The sequence below is a fragment of the Elephantulus edwardii genome, unplaced genomic scaffold (genome assembly GCF_000299155.1).
Source record: "Elephantulus edwardii isolate Elephantulus edwardi_28Jun2011 unplaced genomic scaffold, EleEdw1.0 scaffold00063, whole genome shotgun sequence".
Taxonomy (NCBI): Eukaryota; Metazoa; Chordata; class Mammalia; order Macroscelidea; family Macroscelididae; genus Elephantulus; species Elephantulus edwardii.
In genome coordinates, this window is record NW_006399813.1 from 11010198 (window position 1) to 11030852 (window position 20655).

Consider the following 20655-nt stretch of genomic DNA (forward strand, 5'->3'; position numbering starts at 1 on the left):
AGGTTTGTTGTACATAGGGTCACTATGAGTTGCAAGCAACTCGGAGGCACATAACAACACCAATAATTGTATTTATGGGAAATGAACCCTTCTACTATGATTTCCATTATCACAAGTTGAACCATACCAATAAATATTAAGACAGATTTCAAAGTGAAGCCACTACAGAGCATACCTTTGGTATCCTCTTTGATCACTTCTCAAGCTTTCCTTCATAGAAGAATATTAGGGAAATCTTGATACTGTGTAGGTTTTGAGTTAGCAAGTCTGGAATAATGTCTGAGATTCTGTTTTGCGGTAATATTTATGCTGCTACCACCTACACATGCCTTGCATAGCAAGGTTCTACTTGACTCAATCAGCATTAGAAATGAGAGGAAAGAAAGATGAGCTAATTTATGATAATTTCCTGGGCAAAAAAAAAAATAAAATAGGAAGAATAGCCGGCATTGCCTTTACCATAAAATGTAACAGACTCATATCTTCTGATTAAGGTCCCGTTCCATTGATTCAGTGGCAGATTTTACCTATCCAATTGACCTGTATGTCTACATAGTAGAATTTAATCTTTGTAAAAGACCTACTATTTATGTTTTCTTTTTCAAAATCTTAACTTGTAACTTCTTAGAACTGGTATCTTAGAATAGCCCCAAAGAGCAAAGTTTGGTTTTTGTCTTGGATATTTTTTTAGCTTATAAATGCATGAGTGAATTAATTGATTTAAAAATTGTTTGTTATGTGTCTACTGCATGCCAGACAGTGCTAAGTGTTGGGTTCCAGGAATGAAAATACATTGTCAGCATGTTCAAACTGCTCAGATGGAAGTATTTTTGTTGAAAAAGAGTTCTGGCAACAAAGCCAAGTTATTTTTATATTTCACAACAAAGCTAATAGATTCCATAAACCTACAAAGAGTGTCTCATTCAACATAGCTTGGCTTCCATAATACAGAAAAATTCTCAAAAGTAACTCAGGAATTATGCACCAATGTTACCAGGAGGTTGCTGTTGTGTCACCTGCATAATGTATATTGCTGATGAGTCTTCTTCCAATTCAGATGCTCCATTCTTCTGCACATATTTCAAGTTGAATCATTTTCTTTTTGGAATGAGAACAAATATGGATCTGTTCCATTTGGGTGGTAATGTTGCTGTCTTCCAAACTTCTTGTCATAGACTGCTGAACACTTCCAGGGCTACATCTGTTTGTTGAAAGACCTCATTTAGAATCTCATCAACTCTTTGATTTTCCTCACCTGGCTTAGAAATTAAACCAGGTATGAGAAACTAGAGGGGATGACGTCTGAGCCATAGAAGTAGTCTATAGCAATTTGGTTGACCCTTAAAAGAGTTGCTTTTAGTATACAGCCAGAGTGGAGGCCTGTAAAAAAGATGTTTGTCATACTTAAAATTGTTTAAGCATAGGCTGAGTGCCCTCCCTCTTTTTCCCCCCAAGAATTTACAGTTGATCTTAATATTGGAAAGGATATGCAAGAGATCCAGGATAGCTATAACATTCTGGGGGAGATTCAGCCTTCCTGACTTTAACATATATTACAAAACTAGAGTAACAAAGCAGTGGAATAATGGTAATAATATAAATATATAGATCAATTAAATAGAATTGAAAGTTCAAATATAAAACCATACATACAAAGTACTGATGAGTAACGATGTCAGTCTGGAGACTAAGGTGCACGTAATACAGGCAGTGATCTTTGCAACTACTTGCTACGCATCAGAGAGCTGGACAATGACCAGAAATGATAGAAGATGAGTTGATGCCTTTGAACTCTGGTGCTGGAGAAGAGTATTGAATATAGCATGGATTGCTAGGAAAACAAACAAGTTTGTCCTGAAGAGGGTGAAGCTAGGCTGCTCCTTGGAGGCAAGGATTCTGAAGCTTCATCTGACAAACTTTGGGCATGTTGCAAGGCAGAATCAGTCCTTGGAGAAGGACATCTTGCTTTGGAGGTTGGAGGGACAGTGCAGGAGAGGAAGACCCCTGATGAGGTGGATTGATCCAGTGACTGGGGTGATGGGGGCAGGTGTGTGGGAGACAATAAGATTGGCAACAGATAGAGCAGGTGACTCTATGGCACATAACAACAACAACATCTCTGCAAATGGTTTTGACACGATTATCAAGTCATTTCAATGAAAGATTAGGCTATTCACCAAGTTCTTGGTTCAGAGAGACTGCATTTCTGTATGCAAATGAATAAAGTTAGACCCTTACCTCACATAATACAGGAAAATTAACTAAAAATGGATCAATAACATAAATATAAATGCTAAAACCAGAAGAAAATCTAGTTGTGAAACTTTGGAATTTGATATATGCCAATGAATTCTTAAGCGTGTCACCAAAAGCATAATAAAAAAAAGGGGAAAGGAAAACAGATAAATTGTACTTCATAAGAACAAAACAAATCAAAATGTGCATCAAAGGAATAAATACAAAAGAACATTATCAAGAAAGTAAAAAGACAATATATCTGATCAAGATTTAATACATACAATGCATTAAGAATTTTTACAACCCAACAATAGAAAGGCAAAAAAGACAATTAAACTGGGCAGACAACTTGTACAAATGATCAGCAAACAAGCACATGGAAAGATGCTCAGCATTACTAATCATTGTTGTGTTAGGCCATCGAGTTGTGAACATCTCATAGCTGACCCTCCTCTGGGTTTTAACTGGCAGTTAGTTATACAAGAAGAGACTGCTCATTTTTCTTCTGGAGCAAATGGTGGATTTGAACTAGACATCTCTGTAAAGGCATCACAACTCCTTACTCTCTAGACCACCAGAGCTCCCGTTATTAGTCATTGTTATTGTTGTTAGATGCCATAAAGTCAACTACTACTTAGTGACACTATAAACAATGGATCTGAACCTTCCTCATCCTGTACCGTCCTCATATTCTCTGCTGTGAGCCTATTGTGGTCGCTGCTGGGTCAAACCGTCTGGAGTGTCTTCCTCTTTTATACTCACCTTCTACCTTTCCCAGCGTAAGGTCTCCCTCTAAGATTGATTCTTCCTGAGAATATGCCCAAATTAAATGAGATGTAGTTTCACCATTCTTTCTCTAAGGAGCACTCTGCTTGTGCTTCCTTCAAGACAGATCTGTTTGTTCTTTTGGAAGTCCATGGATTATTCAGTACTCTTCACCAACACCACAATTCACCAATTTGCCAACACCAGGTCTTCTTCTTTATTCATCCAACTTTCAGATGCATGAAAGACATTTGAATGTGCTGAGCCTTGGGTCAGGTGCACCTTATTCTTGAAACTGATATCTTTGCTCTTTAGAATTTTGAATCGGTCCTTGACAGCAGATTTTCCCAGTGAACCACTTTTTTCTTAATTTCTCCTACTGTGAATGTTGATTGCATATCCAAACAAAATTAAAGTGTTGACAACGTCAATCTTTTCTCCATCTCTCATGCTGTTGCCTATTCGTTTAGTGGTAAAATTTTTCTTTTCTTGATGTTGAGGTGTATTGAAAGCTATAAACTTTAATCTTCTTTATTTAGTGCATCAGATTTTCTTCAATTTCAGCAAATAGGATTTTTGTGTCATCTACGTAACAGAAGTCGTTAGAAATTTTCCATTGATCTTGATGCCACATTCTTCCTCACATAGTCCAGTTTTCAGAATGATTTGTTTAGCATGTATATTGAATTGTATGGAGAAAGGATACAAACCTGACACACAATTTTCCTGATTTTAAAGCATGCAGTGTTCCCTTATTCTGTTTGGACAATAGCTTCTTGGTCTAGGTATAGGTTTTGCATAAGCACAGTTAAACGTTGTGGGATCTTTATTTTTCAACTAAAATGTGTTAACTATAATTTGTATGATCAACAAAACCAAATGTGTTTTGATAATCAGCAAAATACAAGCAAATATTTCACTGATATTCTTTGCTTTTAGACAAGGTATACCTAACATCAACAACATCATATAACCCATGCCACTACCTCTCTTGAATCCAGCTTGAATTTCTGACACTTTCATGTAAATCACTGTTCTAGTAATTTTTAATCATCTTCGGCAGATTTTACTTGCATTTGATAGTAATAATATTGTTCAACAATTTTCACGTTGTGTTGGATCACATTTTGGGGGTGTGAGAACAAAAATGTAATTAAGCTTATATTTTTACTGGTCATTAGAAAAATAGAAACCAAATGGCAGTGTGATACTACTTTGAACTCACTAAGATGACTATAATAATTTAAAAATATCATTAATGGCAAAGACAAAGTGGTCACAAAGATGTGGAGACATAGAAGACTTACTAGTAGGAATATAAAAACGGTTCAATTACTGTGGAAAATAGTATGGTAGTTTCTCATATTTAATCCAACAACTTTAATTCTGGCTTTAAATCAAATGGCATTGAAAGCAAGTATTTGTGTAAGTATTTGTAAAGAACTATTTATAACATCCTTACTCACCCATAGTAGTCAAATGAAAGAAAAAGAAAGGTTAAATAAGACTTCCTCACTTATTGGACCTACTCCTTACTTTTTGGACCTACTCTTCACTCTTTTGGACCTTGTTGTTGTTGTTAGGTGCTGTTGAGTTGAGTACAACTCATAGGGACCCTATGAGCAAAAGATCTGAACTCTGTTCTATCCTGCACCATCCTTACACTTCCTGACACACTAGAGCCCATTGCAGCAGTCACCATGTCGATCCACCTAGTTGGGGGTCTTCCTCTTCTTTGCCAACCCTCCACCCTTCCCAGCGATTCTTATTGGACCTACTTCTCACTTATTGACTATCTTATTATTTAACATTTTAAATTTATGTCAATAGTAAAAAAAATTATAAAGAGCTCTGGTGGCATAGTTTGTAAGGAACTGAGCTATTAACTCAAATGCTCAAATCTACCAGCAGAAGGTTGGGACTCTCCTCTTCCTAATCTACAGCCTCTAAAAGCCCACTGGAGAGTCAGCCAAGAATTGAATTCCAACACAACAGCAACAAGAGTTAGAGAATTAAAAGAATAAAACAAACTACAAACAAACCCACTCTGTATTTTGTGCAGTAACAATGTACATATGGCATTAATAAATGCCAAGGTGTGAGGCAAGAGTAACACTGACTTACGGTTAAGGGTCTATGTCAACTTGGCTGGTCCACGGGTCTCAGCAGTTTGGCGACAGCATTGTGATGTAACTTTGCAGTTATATAACCAGGTAGTTAGTCATCCTCTAAGAAGGCATACCACTGATTTCCACCTGATGGCCTCATCTTTGGAATGGACTATGCTGTTAACAGTGAGCAATGGTGAATATGTATACAATGAAACATTGTTCGACTACAAAAATGAATGAATGCTACAACATAAATGAACTTTGAAAACATCATCCTTAGTGAAAGAAGCCTGTCATTATTGAATCAATGCATTTAAATGAAATTTCCAAAAGAAGCAAAAGCAAATCTATAAAGGTCCAGAATAGGTGATAGGGATAAATGAGAGTGATGTGACTACTAATAGGTATGGACTTTCTTTTTAGGGTGATCAAAGTGCCTTGAAATTAGAGGGTAGTGACCGCTGCCAACTTTGTAATGCACTAAATCTAAATCCCACTAAAGTATACTGATGAACATTATAGTATATTAATTATATATTGGTTTGGGTTTGGCTTGTTTTTTAAAAATTTTAAATCAATTTCCTTTGAACAAGCTAGCCCAGAGATGAAGTAGAAAAGAAAGATGCCCTGGGCCTGGTAATTCAGTTATTCCAAATGCACTCTGAGCACAAAGCCATGGCTAAGGGAACAATTCTTAATCTCATCTCATCATGACTTTCTAGAAGAGATTTCATGGCTTAAGCAACCTTAACAAACACAACGTGGTCTTGCTCCCCATCTCATCCATACACACTCTAGAAATTGAGTCCCAGTTTTTCCATAAAAAAAATCAAAACCCACTTGCTAAACACACAGATAGACACACACACACACACACACACACACACACACACACACGTTCTGCTTTCGTTTCTCATTACAATAGCACGTTGGCGTAATTTACTAAGGGTCAAGTTGGATGTTGGCTCTAAAATCTTTGACAGGTATAGTAATTACCTAGAGGTCCAATAACAGTGATGACTCTCACAAGTTTAATTTTTAAGTTTCTACCAAGCTGTTAACATGAAGCCAGAGTTCAGAAATCAGAGGAAATTGGAGATGAAGAGAAAATCAATCTCCTCTATCTCTGGGGCTGTCACGTTTTACCTTAGTTTCCTAATGCCATGGATGGAGCTCTGGGATTTGGAATCTGCAACAATGGATTTAGTTCTTAGCTCTGTCATTAACTGGTCCCAGAGAAGTTACTAACATTTTTATATTCTTAAAAATGGAGCGAGCATCAATTTTGCTTCTCTGCCATCTTGACAGGACCCCTCTGTAGATAAATGAGTAAAGAATGAGGCAGAGCCAGAGCAGAGGGATCCATAAGGTGCTCCAGAAACGAACAATGAACTAAAGGCCAATTTTTCAGTTTTAAGTTGACTCAGGGAAACTGTCTACAGAATTAAATAGGTTAAAATAAATCATCTTATTAAAAAAAAATAAATCATCTTATTCTATCAAACTGCCACTTTTAGAAAGTGGATCCATGTGAAAAATATACTGAATGAACTAATGCAGTCTCATAAGGACAAATACTGCATAAAGCCATTATTGTAAAAATAGGACAACTAGTAAAACATGTACAGGAGCTCAAGGAGTGGGGAGAGGAGGGGTTAGGATAGGTAGGGGTGAAACCATAGGTTTGCACAGTTGGTGGGTGGAATTGTTTGTTGTTGTTATTAAGTGCCATTAAGTCCTAGACAACTCATAGTGACCTTATGAATGAAAGACCTGAACACTTATATAACTTTTGTCATTTCTTCATGTTCATAGAAATTTTGGAGGCAAGCTGTTTTGGAAGTGGATGCCACTGCAGCTTCCAAGCTTGTTTTAATCAGGGAGCTCCACCAAACACTGTCCACCATGGGTAACCATTATCACATTTGACACATCAGTGTCACAGTGTTCAGCATCACAGCAACCACGAGTTACCTCCATATAGCAATGCACAGACCAGTGCTATACCACCTAGAAGAATGTTTGAAAAAAACAAAACAAAACAATTTAAACCAGGCCTGAGGGCCGCAGATTAAAATCACCCACCTTTGGCTTGTTAGCATAACTTTCTATCCACTAGGCCAACTGGATGGACTCTTGCAAAAAGACAAGGTAATGATGGGCAAGGTCCAATTGTGAATAATTTTATAAAACATAATGCATAAGAATGATTATATAAAACAATGTGAATGAATAATCATATGAAACGCAATGTATACAAACTTGTAAGCAAAACATTTTTTTAAAAAAAAGAGGGGGGGAAAGATATACTAATTTATTCTATTTCCATTATCATGCCAATAATGTCACTTCTTGGATCATTTAGTTGTCCTCAAATGTTTTTACTTTAACCCTTACAGTGAACATTCCCAAGAGTGTAGTGTTTTCCATTCTGAGCCTACAAAGTTTGCACAACTTGCTTAGGCTTCACTTAACTAGTGAGGAATAGGGATGTATTGGACCATAGCCTTCTGCCCACAAAACCTATGTTCTGTCTACTTGTCAAGTGGCTCCCAGATCTGGTGATAAAATCGCTTCAAATATCATAAGGATCAACAATTAGAAGCTCCACTGCTACCTTATGTTATCAAATGACTACCTGTATATCCTTAAGGGGCTTTGTAAATTCTCTTTTTAACCCATTGGTCATCTTGCATGATTTGCATAATCTCTCTAACTTTTCCTGTGTGAAGCATGCCTTCTTTAAGGCAGGCAGGCAGTGCTATGAACAGGACAATCTCATGGACTTTAAGCCAGCAGCATCTGAGCTGAAACCTTTGCTAGCTGTAGAACTATAATAAATTGTGTGATTTTGCTGGGCCTTGGTTATGTAGCTCACTCATAATTCCTCACACAGTAAAATCAGATAGTTGTGGTCCAAAAAGATTTCATTTCCTAATTTTTGGGATGTTAATAGATAGTCTTTCTTCAAGCTGATCTCAAGCTGGAAGTTCCACTAAAATCAGTTCAACATCACAGCAGCAAATGAGTAACTGCCACACTTAAAGGTCATTGGTGGGGGTAGAACTCCTACAAGGAAAGCAGCATTTCAGACACGGAAACCCCATGATTTCTGACTTGTATCTTTTCTCCACTTATCCCAACCTCTTTTACAAGAGAAGGACTGGAAGTGAAAGAAGTCAAATTCCAAATTAATTTAATCTATCTCATAAAGACCCTAGTAAAAATCAACTCTATATGTGATCTTCCTTTCAGTACTTGAATGAGCTAGATGTTTTCAGTGAATTTGTTTTGCAGATCAACTTCAAAGAAGCAATGGGAAACTCAAAAAAGAAATGTGATGCTAATCTAAATCCAATATGTTCGCTATTTAATGAGCACCTGTTGTTGTTGTTATTGTTAGGTGCCTCCGACCTCATGAACAATCAACTTGAACCCTGCCCTATTCTGTTCCGTCCTTATCACCTCTGATACACTAGAGTTCATTGCTAAAGTCGTTGTGTCAATCCTCTCATTGGAAGTTTTCCTGATATTCGCTGGCTCTCTGTCTTTCCAAGCATGTTGGCCCTTTCCAAGAAAGAGCAAAGCCCAGCTACACGTTCAAAACATGAGAGATGAAGCTTTGACATCTTTACTTTCAAGGAGCACTTTGGGTGCACTTTTCCCAAGACATAAGTCTTTGTTCTTTGTGACTTTTCCAATACCACAACTCAAAGACATCAATTCTTCGCCTGACATCCTTACTCATTGTCCAGCTCTCTGATGCATACAAATGATTGAGAATATTAACTATGGCCTGAATGAGGCATACCTTTGTCTTCAAATTAGCATCATCACTCTTCAGCATTTTGGAGAGGCCCCTGCCAACAGATTTGCCCAGTGCAATACACATCCTGATTTCCTGACTGCTGGTACCAAAGGTGTTGATTTTTGATTCATTCAAAATGCTATCATTGACAACTTCAACCCTTTCTCCATCTATTATAATGTTGACTGTTGGTCCTGTGGTGAGGACTTTGTTTTCTTGATGTTAAGATGTGAGCCATACCAAAAGTGATTATCCTTGATCTTCTGAAGCACCTACTATGTAATAATTACTAGATGATAAGAAAGACATAAAGAAGTGCAACTCCCTGCCTTTGAGGAATCCATGATTCATTAGGAATAACTAGAGAAGCCTATAAATATAGTTGCCATCCAGTCAATACCAACTCATGGTGCTACCATATAGATCAAAATAAAACTATATTATAGGGGTTGTAATGACTGGTATTTTGGAAGTAAATCACTAGGTCTTTCCTCCAAGGCACCTCTGGGCACACTTGAACTTCCAAACATTTGATTCCTAGCCAATTCATGAACTACTGGCAACATGCCTGGTCATAGCTTACTGTAATGTAAGAAGCCTCATTATTGTTATTGTTATGTGTCTTTGAGTTAATTGCAACTGATAAATAAATATCCAATGCATAATAACTCTGAACTCTGCCTTATCCTGAGTCAACCTCACTGCCTCTGACACTCCTCCCTTCATCACCCCAGTTACTGTGTAAATCCTTCTCATCCATGGTCTTCCTCTCCTGTGTTGTCCCTCCACTTTTCCAAGCATGATGTCCTTCTCCAAGGGAGGTCCCTCCTGGCAATATCTTTGCCTACAGTATGTGAGATGGAGCTTCAAAATTCTTGCAACCAAAGAGAAACTTGGTTTACCCCAGGTCAAACTTGTTTGTTCTCTTGGCAGTCCATGGCATGTTCAAGATTCTTCTCCAGCACCACAACTGAAAGGCATTGATTCTTCTTGTGTCATCTCAGTCACTGCTGGCTCTCCGATAGCATACCAAGTAACTGCAAAGATGATGACTTGAATCAGGGGCACCTTAGTCTCTAGAATGGCACTGATGTTCTTCAGCACTCTGGAGAGGTCTCTAACAGCAGATTTTTCAAAATGCAATTCGTTTTTTTTTTATTTTCTGATTGTTGGCACCAAGAGTATTGATTATAGGACTAAACAAGCTGAAATTGTTAGTAATCTCAAAATCTTCATCTATTATGCTGTGTGAATTGGCCAAGAATCTTTTGATTTCTTGATGTTGAGCTCCTGTCTATATTAAGCCCTACAGTCCTGGACCTTCTGATCCTCCTCAATGTCAGCAAGCAAGGTTGTGCCATCTGCATAACACAGGTTGTTGATGCCACAATTCCTCTTCAAAATCCTCCACTCCTGATGCCATATTCCTCCTCATAAAGTCCAACGTCAAAAAAAATCTGTTCCACATACAAATTGAAAAGCTATAGAGACAGGAAGCATCCCTGATGCACTTCTTTCCTGATTTTGAACCATGCAGTGTTTCCTTGCTCTGTTCTGATGCCTACTTCCTGGTCCAAGTATAGGTTTCACATGAGCACAATCAAGTGTTCTGGAATTCCCATTCTCCTCAAGGTTAGCCATATTTTGTTGTAATCCACATAGTCAAATACTTTTGCATAGTCAATGAAACAAAGATAGATTTCTGTTTTCAGCCAAGATCCATCTGACATTGCCTATGATGTCCCTAGTGGCACAGCCTCTTTTAAACCAATCCTGTATTTTTAGTAATTCTCTGTTAATGTACTGTTACATTTGGGGCATTGTGTTGATTTTGGTTTTTTTTAAATAATCTTCATCAGGATTTTGCTTTCTTATGATATTAGTGAGTTGTTCTATAACTTCCATAAGGTTGGATCACCTTTTATTTTTTTATTTTTAATTTAGGTTGTTTATTTTTCATTTCAATAAACATCTACAGAGATTTTGGGATTCCATTCATTCATTGTTGCACCCTTCTCCCTGCACTAACCCCTCCCCCCTCCCCCCCCGTTTGCTCCTCTCCTTGAAAAGCAAAAGAAAAACTCCCTCATTGGTACACAATCCCCCCCGCACCTCCCCAAACCCCACCCCCTACCCACAAATATAATCCACTCTGCAACCCTCATTGCATACTCCTACGATAAAAATAATGCCCTAAAATATAATACTTTTAGACTATTCTCTCCCCCATAGACGTTAATGCTGTAAACATATTTCATCCAGTTTTTCTCAGTCTTACCCCCACCCCAATGCCGGCCTCATTCTACAACAGTGGCACCATATAGCATTTGTCCCTTTGTGACTGAGATACCTCACTCAGCATAATGTCCTCCAGGGTCACCCATTTTTAATAATATTGCATGAGTTCCTTGTTTTTCAATGCAGCATAGTGTTCCATTGTGTGAATATACCACAGCTTCTCTACCCATTCGTTTGGTGATGGGCATTTAGGTTGTTTCCAACTCCTTGCTATTGTAAACAAAGCCGCGATAAACATGGGTATACATTTATCTACTTGGATGTAATTTATTGTCTCTTTAGGGTATATTCCCAGTAGTGGAATTGCTGGGTCAAATGGTATCTTTATTTGCAACTTTTTGAGAAAGCGCCACAATGCTTTCCACAGTGGTTGCACCATTTTACACTCCCACCAACAGTGAATAAGGGTTCCAGTCTCTCCACAACCTCGCCAGCATTTGTTGCTTGCTGTTCTGTTAAATTTTGCTAGTCTTACTGGAGTGAGATGATATCTCATGGTTGTCTTGATTTGCATCTCTCTCAGGGCTAGGTAGGGATTTTGAACATTTCTTCATGTGCTTGTTGGCCATCTGAATGTCTTCCTTGGTGAAGTGTCTGTTCATATCCTGTGCCCATTTTTCAATTGGATTCTTCTCCTTTATCTTGTTGTGGTGCTCGAGTATTTTATAAATTCTAGATATAAGTCCTCTTTTTTAAAAATAGGAATAAATATGGATCTCTTTCAGTAACTTGGCCAGGTAACTGTCCTCCTACTTTCATAGCACAATCTAGTGAGCACAACCAGGGGTTCATTTGTTTGTTGAAATATATCAGTTGGTATTCCCTCAATTTCTATGGTCTTGGGTTTCCAATTCCTTCAGGGCACCTTGAACATCCTCCTTTGTCACCAGTGCCTCTTGATCATATGTTGTTTCATGACATTCTTCTATGTCAGCCAATTATTTTTGCTACAGGGACTCTGTGCACTATTTCCATCTTCCTTTGATTCTTCTGAATCATTCAATATTATGCATGTAGCATTCTTAAGTATTGCAACTCTAGGCTAGAATTTGTTTTTCCATTTCTTTAGCTTGAGAAATGCCAACCGAGTTTGTCGCTTTTTATTTTCTGACTCCAGCTCTTTGCACATTTCGTTATAATTCTTTCTTTTTTTCCTTCCCAAGCTGCCTGTTGAAATCTTCTGTTCGGCTCTTTAACTTTCTGATTTCTTCCTTTTGTTTTGGCTTCTCAGAATTCTAGTGCAGTATTCAGAGTTTCTTCCAACATCCATCTTGGTCTTTTCTTCCTCATCTGTCTTTATAATGATCTTTTGCATTTTTCATGGTTAATATTCTTTTTTTTTTTTTGGTTAACAAATAATCCTTTATTGAAATATTTTCATCTGTAGTTCCTTAGCTAGCTGGGCATTCCACAGCACCACTGTTGATGTCTTCTATGATGTCATGAGGGTGCAATATTCTTGATATCTTCCCGCAGCTCAGCTGGTCTTTGTTCATTAGTGTTCAAGGCCTCAGACCTGTTCCTGAGATGGTTTTGAAATTCACATGGGATAAACTCAAGGTCAGATTTTGGATTTTGTGGATTGAATTTTATTTTCTTTAGCTTCAGTTTGAATTTTCATTTGAGTAGTCTGTACCACTATCAGCACCTGGCCTAATTTTAACAGCTGATGTTGAGCTTCTCCAGTTATTCTTCCCACAGATGCAATCTTTCTGATTCCTGTTTAGACCATAAGGTTAGGTCCACGTTTATAGTTACCATTTATATTTCCTATGAAAGGTATTTGCAATTAATAAATCACTGACTGTGCAAAACTATATCATTCAGTATCCAGCCTCATTTCTGTCACCCAGTCCATGTTTTCAAATCTTTATTCCTTGTTGCCAACCTTTGCATTCCAGTTGCCCATTATTATTAACACATCTTACCTGCATGTTTGTTTGATTTCCGACTTCAAAATCTGCATACCTGCCAAAGTTGGTAGAAAGAATTTCCTTCTCTTTGGCTCTGGTTGTTGGTGCATGTATTTGAATGATAGTAGTAGTAATAGGTCTTGTATGCATATGGATATTATCCTAGTGCTCATAGAGACTTAAGTACAAGAGCCCTAAATCTTGCTCTATCCTGTGCCAGCCTTACTATCTCTGACACACCTACTCCCATAACCCTAGTCATTGAATTGATCCATCTCATCGAGGATCTTGCTCTCCTGCCTTGTCCCTCCACCCTCCCAAACATGATATCCCTCTCCAAGGACTGATCCCTCCTTGCAACATGCCCAAAGTATGTCAGACAAAGCTTCAGAATCTTTGCCTCCAAGGAGCAGCCTGGCTTCACCCTTTCCAGGACAAACCTGTTCTTTCTCCAAGCAGTCCATGGTATATTCAAAACTCTTCTCCAGAACCATAGCTCAAAGGCATCAATTGTCTTTCTAACATTCCTAGTCATTTTCCAGCTCTGTGACACATAGTACACAATTATGAAGACTATGGCCTAGATCAGGTGCACCTGAGTCTCCAGACTAATGTCATTGTTCTTCAATACTCTGGAGAGGTCCCTGAGAGCTGATTTTGCCAAGGCAATTCATCTCTTGATTTCCTGGCTGCTGGTACCAAGAATATTGATTGTGGGGCCAAGTAAACTAAAACGGTTAACAATCTCAATCTCTTCACCATCCATACTGATGCTGCCAACTGGCCCAGTGGTGAGAAACTTCGTTTTCTTGATGTTGAGATTCAATCCATATTGAATGCTGCAGTCCTTGACCTTCTGCAGTAAGCGCTTCAAGTCCTCCTTACTTTCAACAAGCAAGGTTGTGTCATATCCATACCGCAGGTTGTTGATGAATCTTCCACCAATCCTGATGCTGCATTCCTCCTCATACAGCTCAGCCTCCCTGTTCTTGCATACAGATTGAAAAGGCATGGAGACAGAATACATCTCTGGTGGTTACCTTTCCTGATTTTGACCTATGTATTGTCTCTTTGCTCTGTTCTGACAACTGCCTCCTGGTTCAATTATAGGTTTCACATAAGCACAATAAAATGTTCTGAGATTCCCATTCTTCTCAGAGTCAACCAGTTTGCTCATATCCTCACAGTCAAAAGCCTTTGCATAGTCAATGAAACACAGATATTCCTCTGATACTCTCTGCTTTCTGCCAAGATCCATCTAACATTAGCTATAATATTCCTAGTACCACAGCCTCTTCTAAACCCAGCCTGCACATCTGGCAATTCTCTGTTTATGTATTGCTCCAGTCGTTTTTGGATAATTTTCAGAAGAATCTTGCTTGCATGTGATATTAATGATAATGTTCGATAATTTGCACACTCTGTCGGGTCACTTTTCTTTGGAATGGCAAAAAATATCAATCTCTTCCAGACAATTGGCCAGCAGCAGTCTGTCCTTCAGATTTTTTGGCACCACTTAATGAGCATATCCAAGGCAGCGGCTATTGGTTGAAATATCTCAACTGGTATGCCGTCAACTCCTGGAGCCTTGTTTTTTGCCAGTTCTTTCAGAACAACTCAAACTTCCTCCTTCATCACCACAGGCTCTTGCTCATATGTTGTTTCATGAAATTCTTCTGTGTCAGCCAATTCCTTCTGGTACAGTAACTCTGTATACTCCTTCCATCTTCTTTTAATGCTTCTTGGATCATTTAACATTCTGACCACAGAATCCTTGAATTTGTTTTTCAGTTCCTTCAGCTTAAGAATGTAAACGTTGTTGTTGATTGCCATCAAGTCGAGCACAACTCATAGTGACCGTATGAACAAAAGACTTGAAGCTTTTCTATAACTATCAACATTTATCAAAGTTCATAAAGTTTCCAGAGGAATATTGCTTAGGAAGTGGATGTCACTGTTGCTACCACATATGTATGTAAATAGTGAGAGAAAAAGCAGGAGAGGAGTAGATTGTGATCATAAGTGTAGAGGCTTTAAATGCTGGGGGTACAAAGAGAGGCCATCTCAATTTGAATAGACAATGAAACATTTTGAAGAGAGGTAATATGATTGCAGTTTTGATCAGATTCCATTGATCATGTGTAAATAATAATATTTCCCACTTTGGAGGAAATGAGGATTAACTAAATTTATGCTTGTTTCCACAATCAATACTCTTGGTACCAGCAGTCATGAAATCAAAAGACAAACTGTATTAGGAAAGTCTGCCATAAGGAATATCTCTAGAATACTGAAGAGCAACAATGTCAGTTTGTAGACTAAAGTGCACCTGATACAGGCCATGGTCTTCACAATTACTTGCTATGCATCAGAAAGCTGAAAAATAACTAAGGAAGATAGAAGGATTGAGGCCCTTGAGTTGTAGTGCCAGGGAAGAGTATTTTGGACTGCCAGGACAACAAACAGGACTATCTGGGAGAGGGTGAAACTAAGTTGCACCCTGGAGGCAAGGATTTGGAAGCTCCATCTACATACTTTGGGCACATGGCCAAGAGTGACCAGTCCAGGAGAAGTACATCACCCTTGGAAGGCTGGAGGGACAGTACAAGACAGGAAGACCCAGGATGAGATAGATTGACTCTTTGGCTGAAGAAATGGGTTTAGTTCTCTTGGAAACAGTGAGATTGGCCCAGGCTAGGACAGGGTTCGCAGCTATTGTACATAGAGTAACTATGAGTTTCATGTGACTCTATGGCACAGAATAACACCACAACGTTAGTAAAGAAGCTAACTAACGTTGTCCTGTGCCAGCGAGTCCTTTACAACTCAGCAGCCTCATGGGATCAAGTAGACCTTCCCCATAGTGTGTCTTAGCCAGAAAGCTTCTGGGAAGCAAATAACTAAGTTTTTTTTTTTTTTTTTACTCCTGCAGAGTAGCTGATGGATATGAACCACCAATCTTTTGTTTAACAATGGAATGATTTGTACCACCAGGGGCCTTTTAACTTGAGGGGTATATTTTAATCTAATTCTCTCCTCTCTTCTCTGACACCCAAAAAAGTTATTGTTTCTGAATCTAAATGTCTATAAACTACAAACATGAGTCTAGATCCCTGAAACAGGAATTGGCTTTCACTGTGCTCAAGTGCGCATGCGTGGGACCTGGGCCGGCAGCGTGTGTACGACGTCACGAGCACGCCAGTCTAAACTTAATAGTTTTTCTTGGGAATTGTAGCAGCAGGTCTTCAACTTCTGATTGACTATGACTTGGCCAACACTGTAAAGACAAGTGATATGACGCTTGAATAATAAAGAAGGTCGGTGGGGCAACTGAAGTTCAGCTGCTCAGGAAATTGTACAAAGTAGAGTTCAGATCCTTAAAACCAGATTGTGATTATAGCGAGAACTATATCCAGAAAAAGAAAGTCAGAGATTCAGAGGTCAAGGATTGTGCCAAAGTTTTCTGTGAAGGGGTTCCAGGACCAAATTGTTCATATACACGCCTGAATCAGCTGAAGGATGGCACAACTGTCAATGTTTACAGTATTTTTAAGTGTTTCAAGCCGCCTTATCTAAGCAAAGGAAAAGATTATTGCTCAGGTGTAACAATTGTGGACCAGACAAATGTAAAATTAACCTGCATGCTTTTTAGTGGAAATTATGAAACCCTTCTAATAATTTATCAAAATAGAGGTATCGTTCGATTTCACAGACTGTGGATCCAGGTGTGTAAAAATGAGACTTGGTATTAACAGCTCTGGCTTTGCAGCTTTGGCATTTGAAAGAACCTTGGGAGGTCCTGTCAGACCTCCTACTTTGAACAAATCTTTTATCTTCACCATGGAGGACCACGAAACAGTGGAAGCCTTGCGTTTTGGGCATCTTCACCACATCCCACCTTCTTCAGCGTTACTACAGACAGTTATGTAAGGTTCAGCCAATGCGGTATTTTGACCTGACCTGTCAGCCTTTGGGGAAGGCAAAAAGTGCATCGAACATCATTTCTGCTGAAGGTATGGAATGGCACTAAGATACCTTTTCCATCTGTGGAGAGTCTTAATAGAAGATAATGGTCTTGAAGGTGATTTAAGCCATATTCATCCTCTGCAGAATCTGGCAGTAGACATTGTGGTTTATGATAACCACGTTCAAGTGGCAAAAATCTCTGAAGCCTGGAAGGTTTCTTTGGATTTATAGCCTCCACAAGAAATTTCAGTCAGTGAATTCTGAAACCCAGTCGACATCATTAAACCTACAGTTTCATCTCTATGGAGGTACCAGTTATGGTCAAGGAATTGGATTCTTGCCAGAAAGTAACTCTGATAAGGGCCAACTGGAAAAGGTTTTAGAATCTATAGATTTGACAGTCATCCATTAAATCCTATCTGTGAACCACAGTTTGAGAACAGCTTTCAATCCATGTCAAGTACCAGATTAGTAACGCCCTATGAGATAGAAAAATGTCTACAACTATTTGCTGCAGTGCTTACAGATCATCATTATTTGGAGAAAACCCCACTGTGTGCCATCTTGACACAAAAAAGCTCCTCAATTGTACCACATCCGAGCAAAACTGAGTTTCATATAAGGCCAGAAAACTCTTCCAGTCGGTTAAACTTTACTGTTCTGAATGTCATACACTGCAAGACAGCAGAGTGATTTAAAAACAGTTTTGCAAGAAAGTGCAACTAAAACCCCAGATACCAAACAACAAAATACATCACTGTATAATTCCAACAATGAGGACCATTAAGATCAAGGGGAATGAAAAGTAGCCATTCATTTTGTGAAAAATAATAATATTCTTTCATTTTCACATAAATATCTAATATTGACAGGAGCTGCAGTTGTAGAAACATAGAACCTAAAATCTCTGTGAGATCTGGCAATAAAGACAATGAACTCCTTGACCTCTCAGCGCCATTCCTTATACAAAAGGAAATAACGCCACTATGGGTGTAAATAATGTTCTAATTTGAAATCAACACAAGTTCTGAGTTCCCTAGTAGATAAAAAAATTGTATATCCGTTCTTCTGTTGCCAAAGTTCTAGATGTTGTCCCCCTCCAGTATTTGTTATGACATTTACACTTGATGATGTTACAGGAGTTCTGGAAGCTTATCTTAAGGTTTCTGAACATTATTTACAAATCTCAACATCAGAAATCCTAACCAGTGATGACCTTCAGGAAAAAAATGGATATGATCATGGACTTACTTGTTTTGTCTTCCAGGAGGAAAAAATTATGTGTACGCATGGCTGGAATGCCTCATCAAATCACATCATGTCACAAATAGAGCAGAACAGAAAATATGCTATCAGATTTTTGACACAATATTTGCAGATGATCTTACATAGCACTGCCATCCAACTTGTTGTTTGTTGTTGTTATGTGTCATAAAGTCACTTGCAACTCACAGCAACCCTATGTACAACAACTCTGAACCCTGCTCTATCCTGTGCCAACCTTATTATCTCTGACCCACGTATCCCCATTGCCCCAGTCACTGAATCAACCCATCTCCTTAAGAGTCTTCCTCTCTTGCGCTGTCCCTCCACCCTTCCAAACGTGATGTCCCTCTCCAAGGACTGGCCATCCAACTTAGCATCTTTGAAACAGTGTGACTTTTTAAAAACATTATTCTTTGGAAGTAGGATTGGCATCCACTTCCTAAACAGCATGCCTCCAGGAACTCTATAAACTTTGATAAATGTCGACAGTTGTAGAGGGGCTTCAGGCCTTTTGTTCATAGGGTCACTGTAAGTTATGCTCGACTTGAAGGCTATCAACAAAAGCAACATTCTTTTCTATGAGATTGTTATCAATAAAGCACATGATATTTAATTTTTTTAAAAAAGCAAAAACAAAAATTATGGCTCTAGTATCTTGTCAAACCTCTATTTGCTGTGAATTTCTTCTTCCCTCTTTCCCAGGATTCAACTAAAGAACAAGGCACTCCATAACCTGGGTCTAGAACATCCCTAAGTGGACACCTGCAAATTTTATGACCTCCAGTTATTGACTTCAGTCAGTGAAACCTAGAATTCCTCTGAGCCTGCCCAATCAGCCTCAAATCTCTGTCAAAAGGCTCACCTACAGGAACGTAGGTCTTCTCACTCATCTGTGTAAGTACATCCCTCCGGAGGCTCAACTTAACTGACCAGCCAATTACAATTGACATTCAGAGAGTGTGCTTTCCCTATATCTTCTCCACACATTAAACCTCAGGGATGATTTGGGGTATTGAAGCTTTTCATTTGCCCCCTCCTCTTGCCTTCTCCTGCTGCTAGGACTCTTTTCTTCCTGATAAGAACCTTCTAGCAGCTTCATCAGAGCCATTGTTAAGAGAAGACGGGTCTTCTCACAATGGATTTCTGATGAGTACCCCTTTCTGCAGACAAATCGGTCCGTGGAGAAAGGTCTTATTATTGCTCCTGCGCCATTATTCTGAATGTGCTGGGCAGGGACCCCCTACTCAATCCCTGAAGGGGGAGTTGAGGATTAAGGAAGAGAAATCATGATTCTTGCCATTCACTTTTTAAAAATGTGGCAGGGGAAAATGCTTTTATTCTTGCCTAATGGGATTTGAGAGAGAGAGACAAACTATGCACTTGTTACCCTCACACAATCTTTTAGTCTTTCACAGACTTCAAAGTTAACTGAGATTTTCTGGGCCCTTCCTTCTTTGTTGAACACAGGGTATTTTATATTCCTTTGAAATCTTATCGCACTGGTACTTGCCTCCTCAAGCATGTCAGATATAGTTCATATATTTTAAAACAAAAAAATATATTCTTTGTGGTCTCCACCAATCTTATTTCATTTCTCTTTTTTTCCTCATGTCTGCAAGATGACTTCTTTCAATTCACTAAACAGACAAACAAATTAAGTGACTGTCGTAGATAAAGCACCAAAACCCTTCCCAGTGCCAACAAGTAAATTCCTTGTCATGGTGACCTTCCATAAGCTTTCCAAGCCTATAATATGGAATATGTAAAATACGTAATAGGAGCAGGAGTGGACTGATTCAGCTTTCTTCCTCGGAGTTGCTTATGGATTTGAACTAGTCACCTTTCATTCAGCAGCCACTAACACATTGTACTACCAGGGCTTCTAACAGGCACAGCAGAGGATAAATTATCTCTCAAGCTTCTCTACCTCCTATGCCTAAGCTTTAGAGATCAATGACATATAATGTTACTGTAAAAGGCAGAGAGATGAGAATGTGCAAGGGGAGAGGGGATTAATCATGGGGTTGTACAATTTGATGGAGTGGGGTGAGAGAAATTAAAGAATTTGTTCTTAAAAACAATGTATTCAAATTTTGTAAATAAACTAGTAGAAAATTTAAAAAAATTTCATGAGGGTATTCTTGCCCTTTCTAAATATTAGATAGTATTCAAATGCAGAATTGAGGTTAATACTCAATCAGTCACAGAGAATTGTTAACCACTTTTATACTTTTAATGTGATAAAAATTTATTTGATGGAGGAAAAAAAGGTCCCTTGGGAGGTCAAGAG

General features: G+C 38.6%; 1 pseudogene; it reads left to right on the top strand.

Annotated features, from left to right (window-relative positions):
- The window catches only part of LOC102854277, a 23649-nt pseudogene extending 5158 nt beyond the window's left edge, over positions 1-18491 (top strand).
- The last annotated feature ends 2164 nt before the right edge of the window (positions 18492-20655 follow it).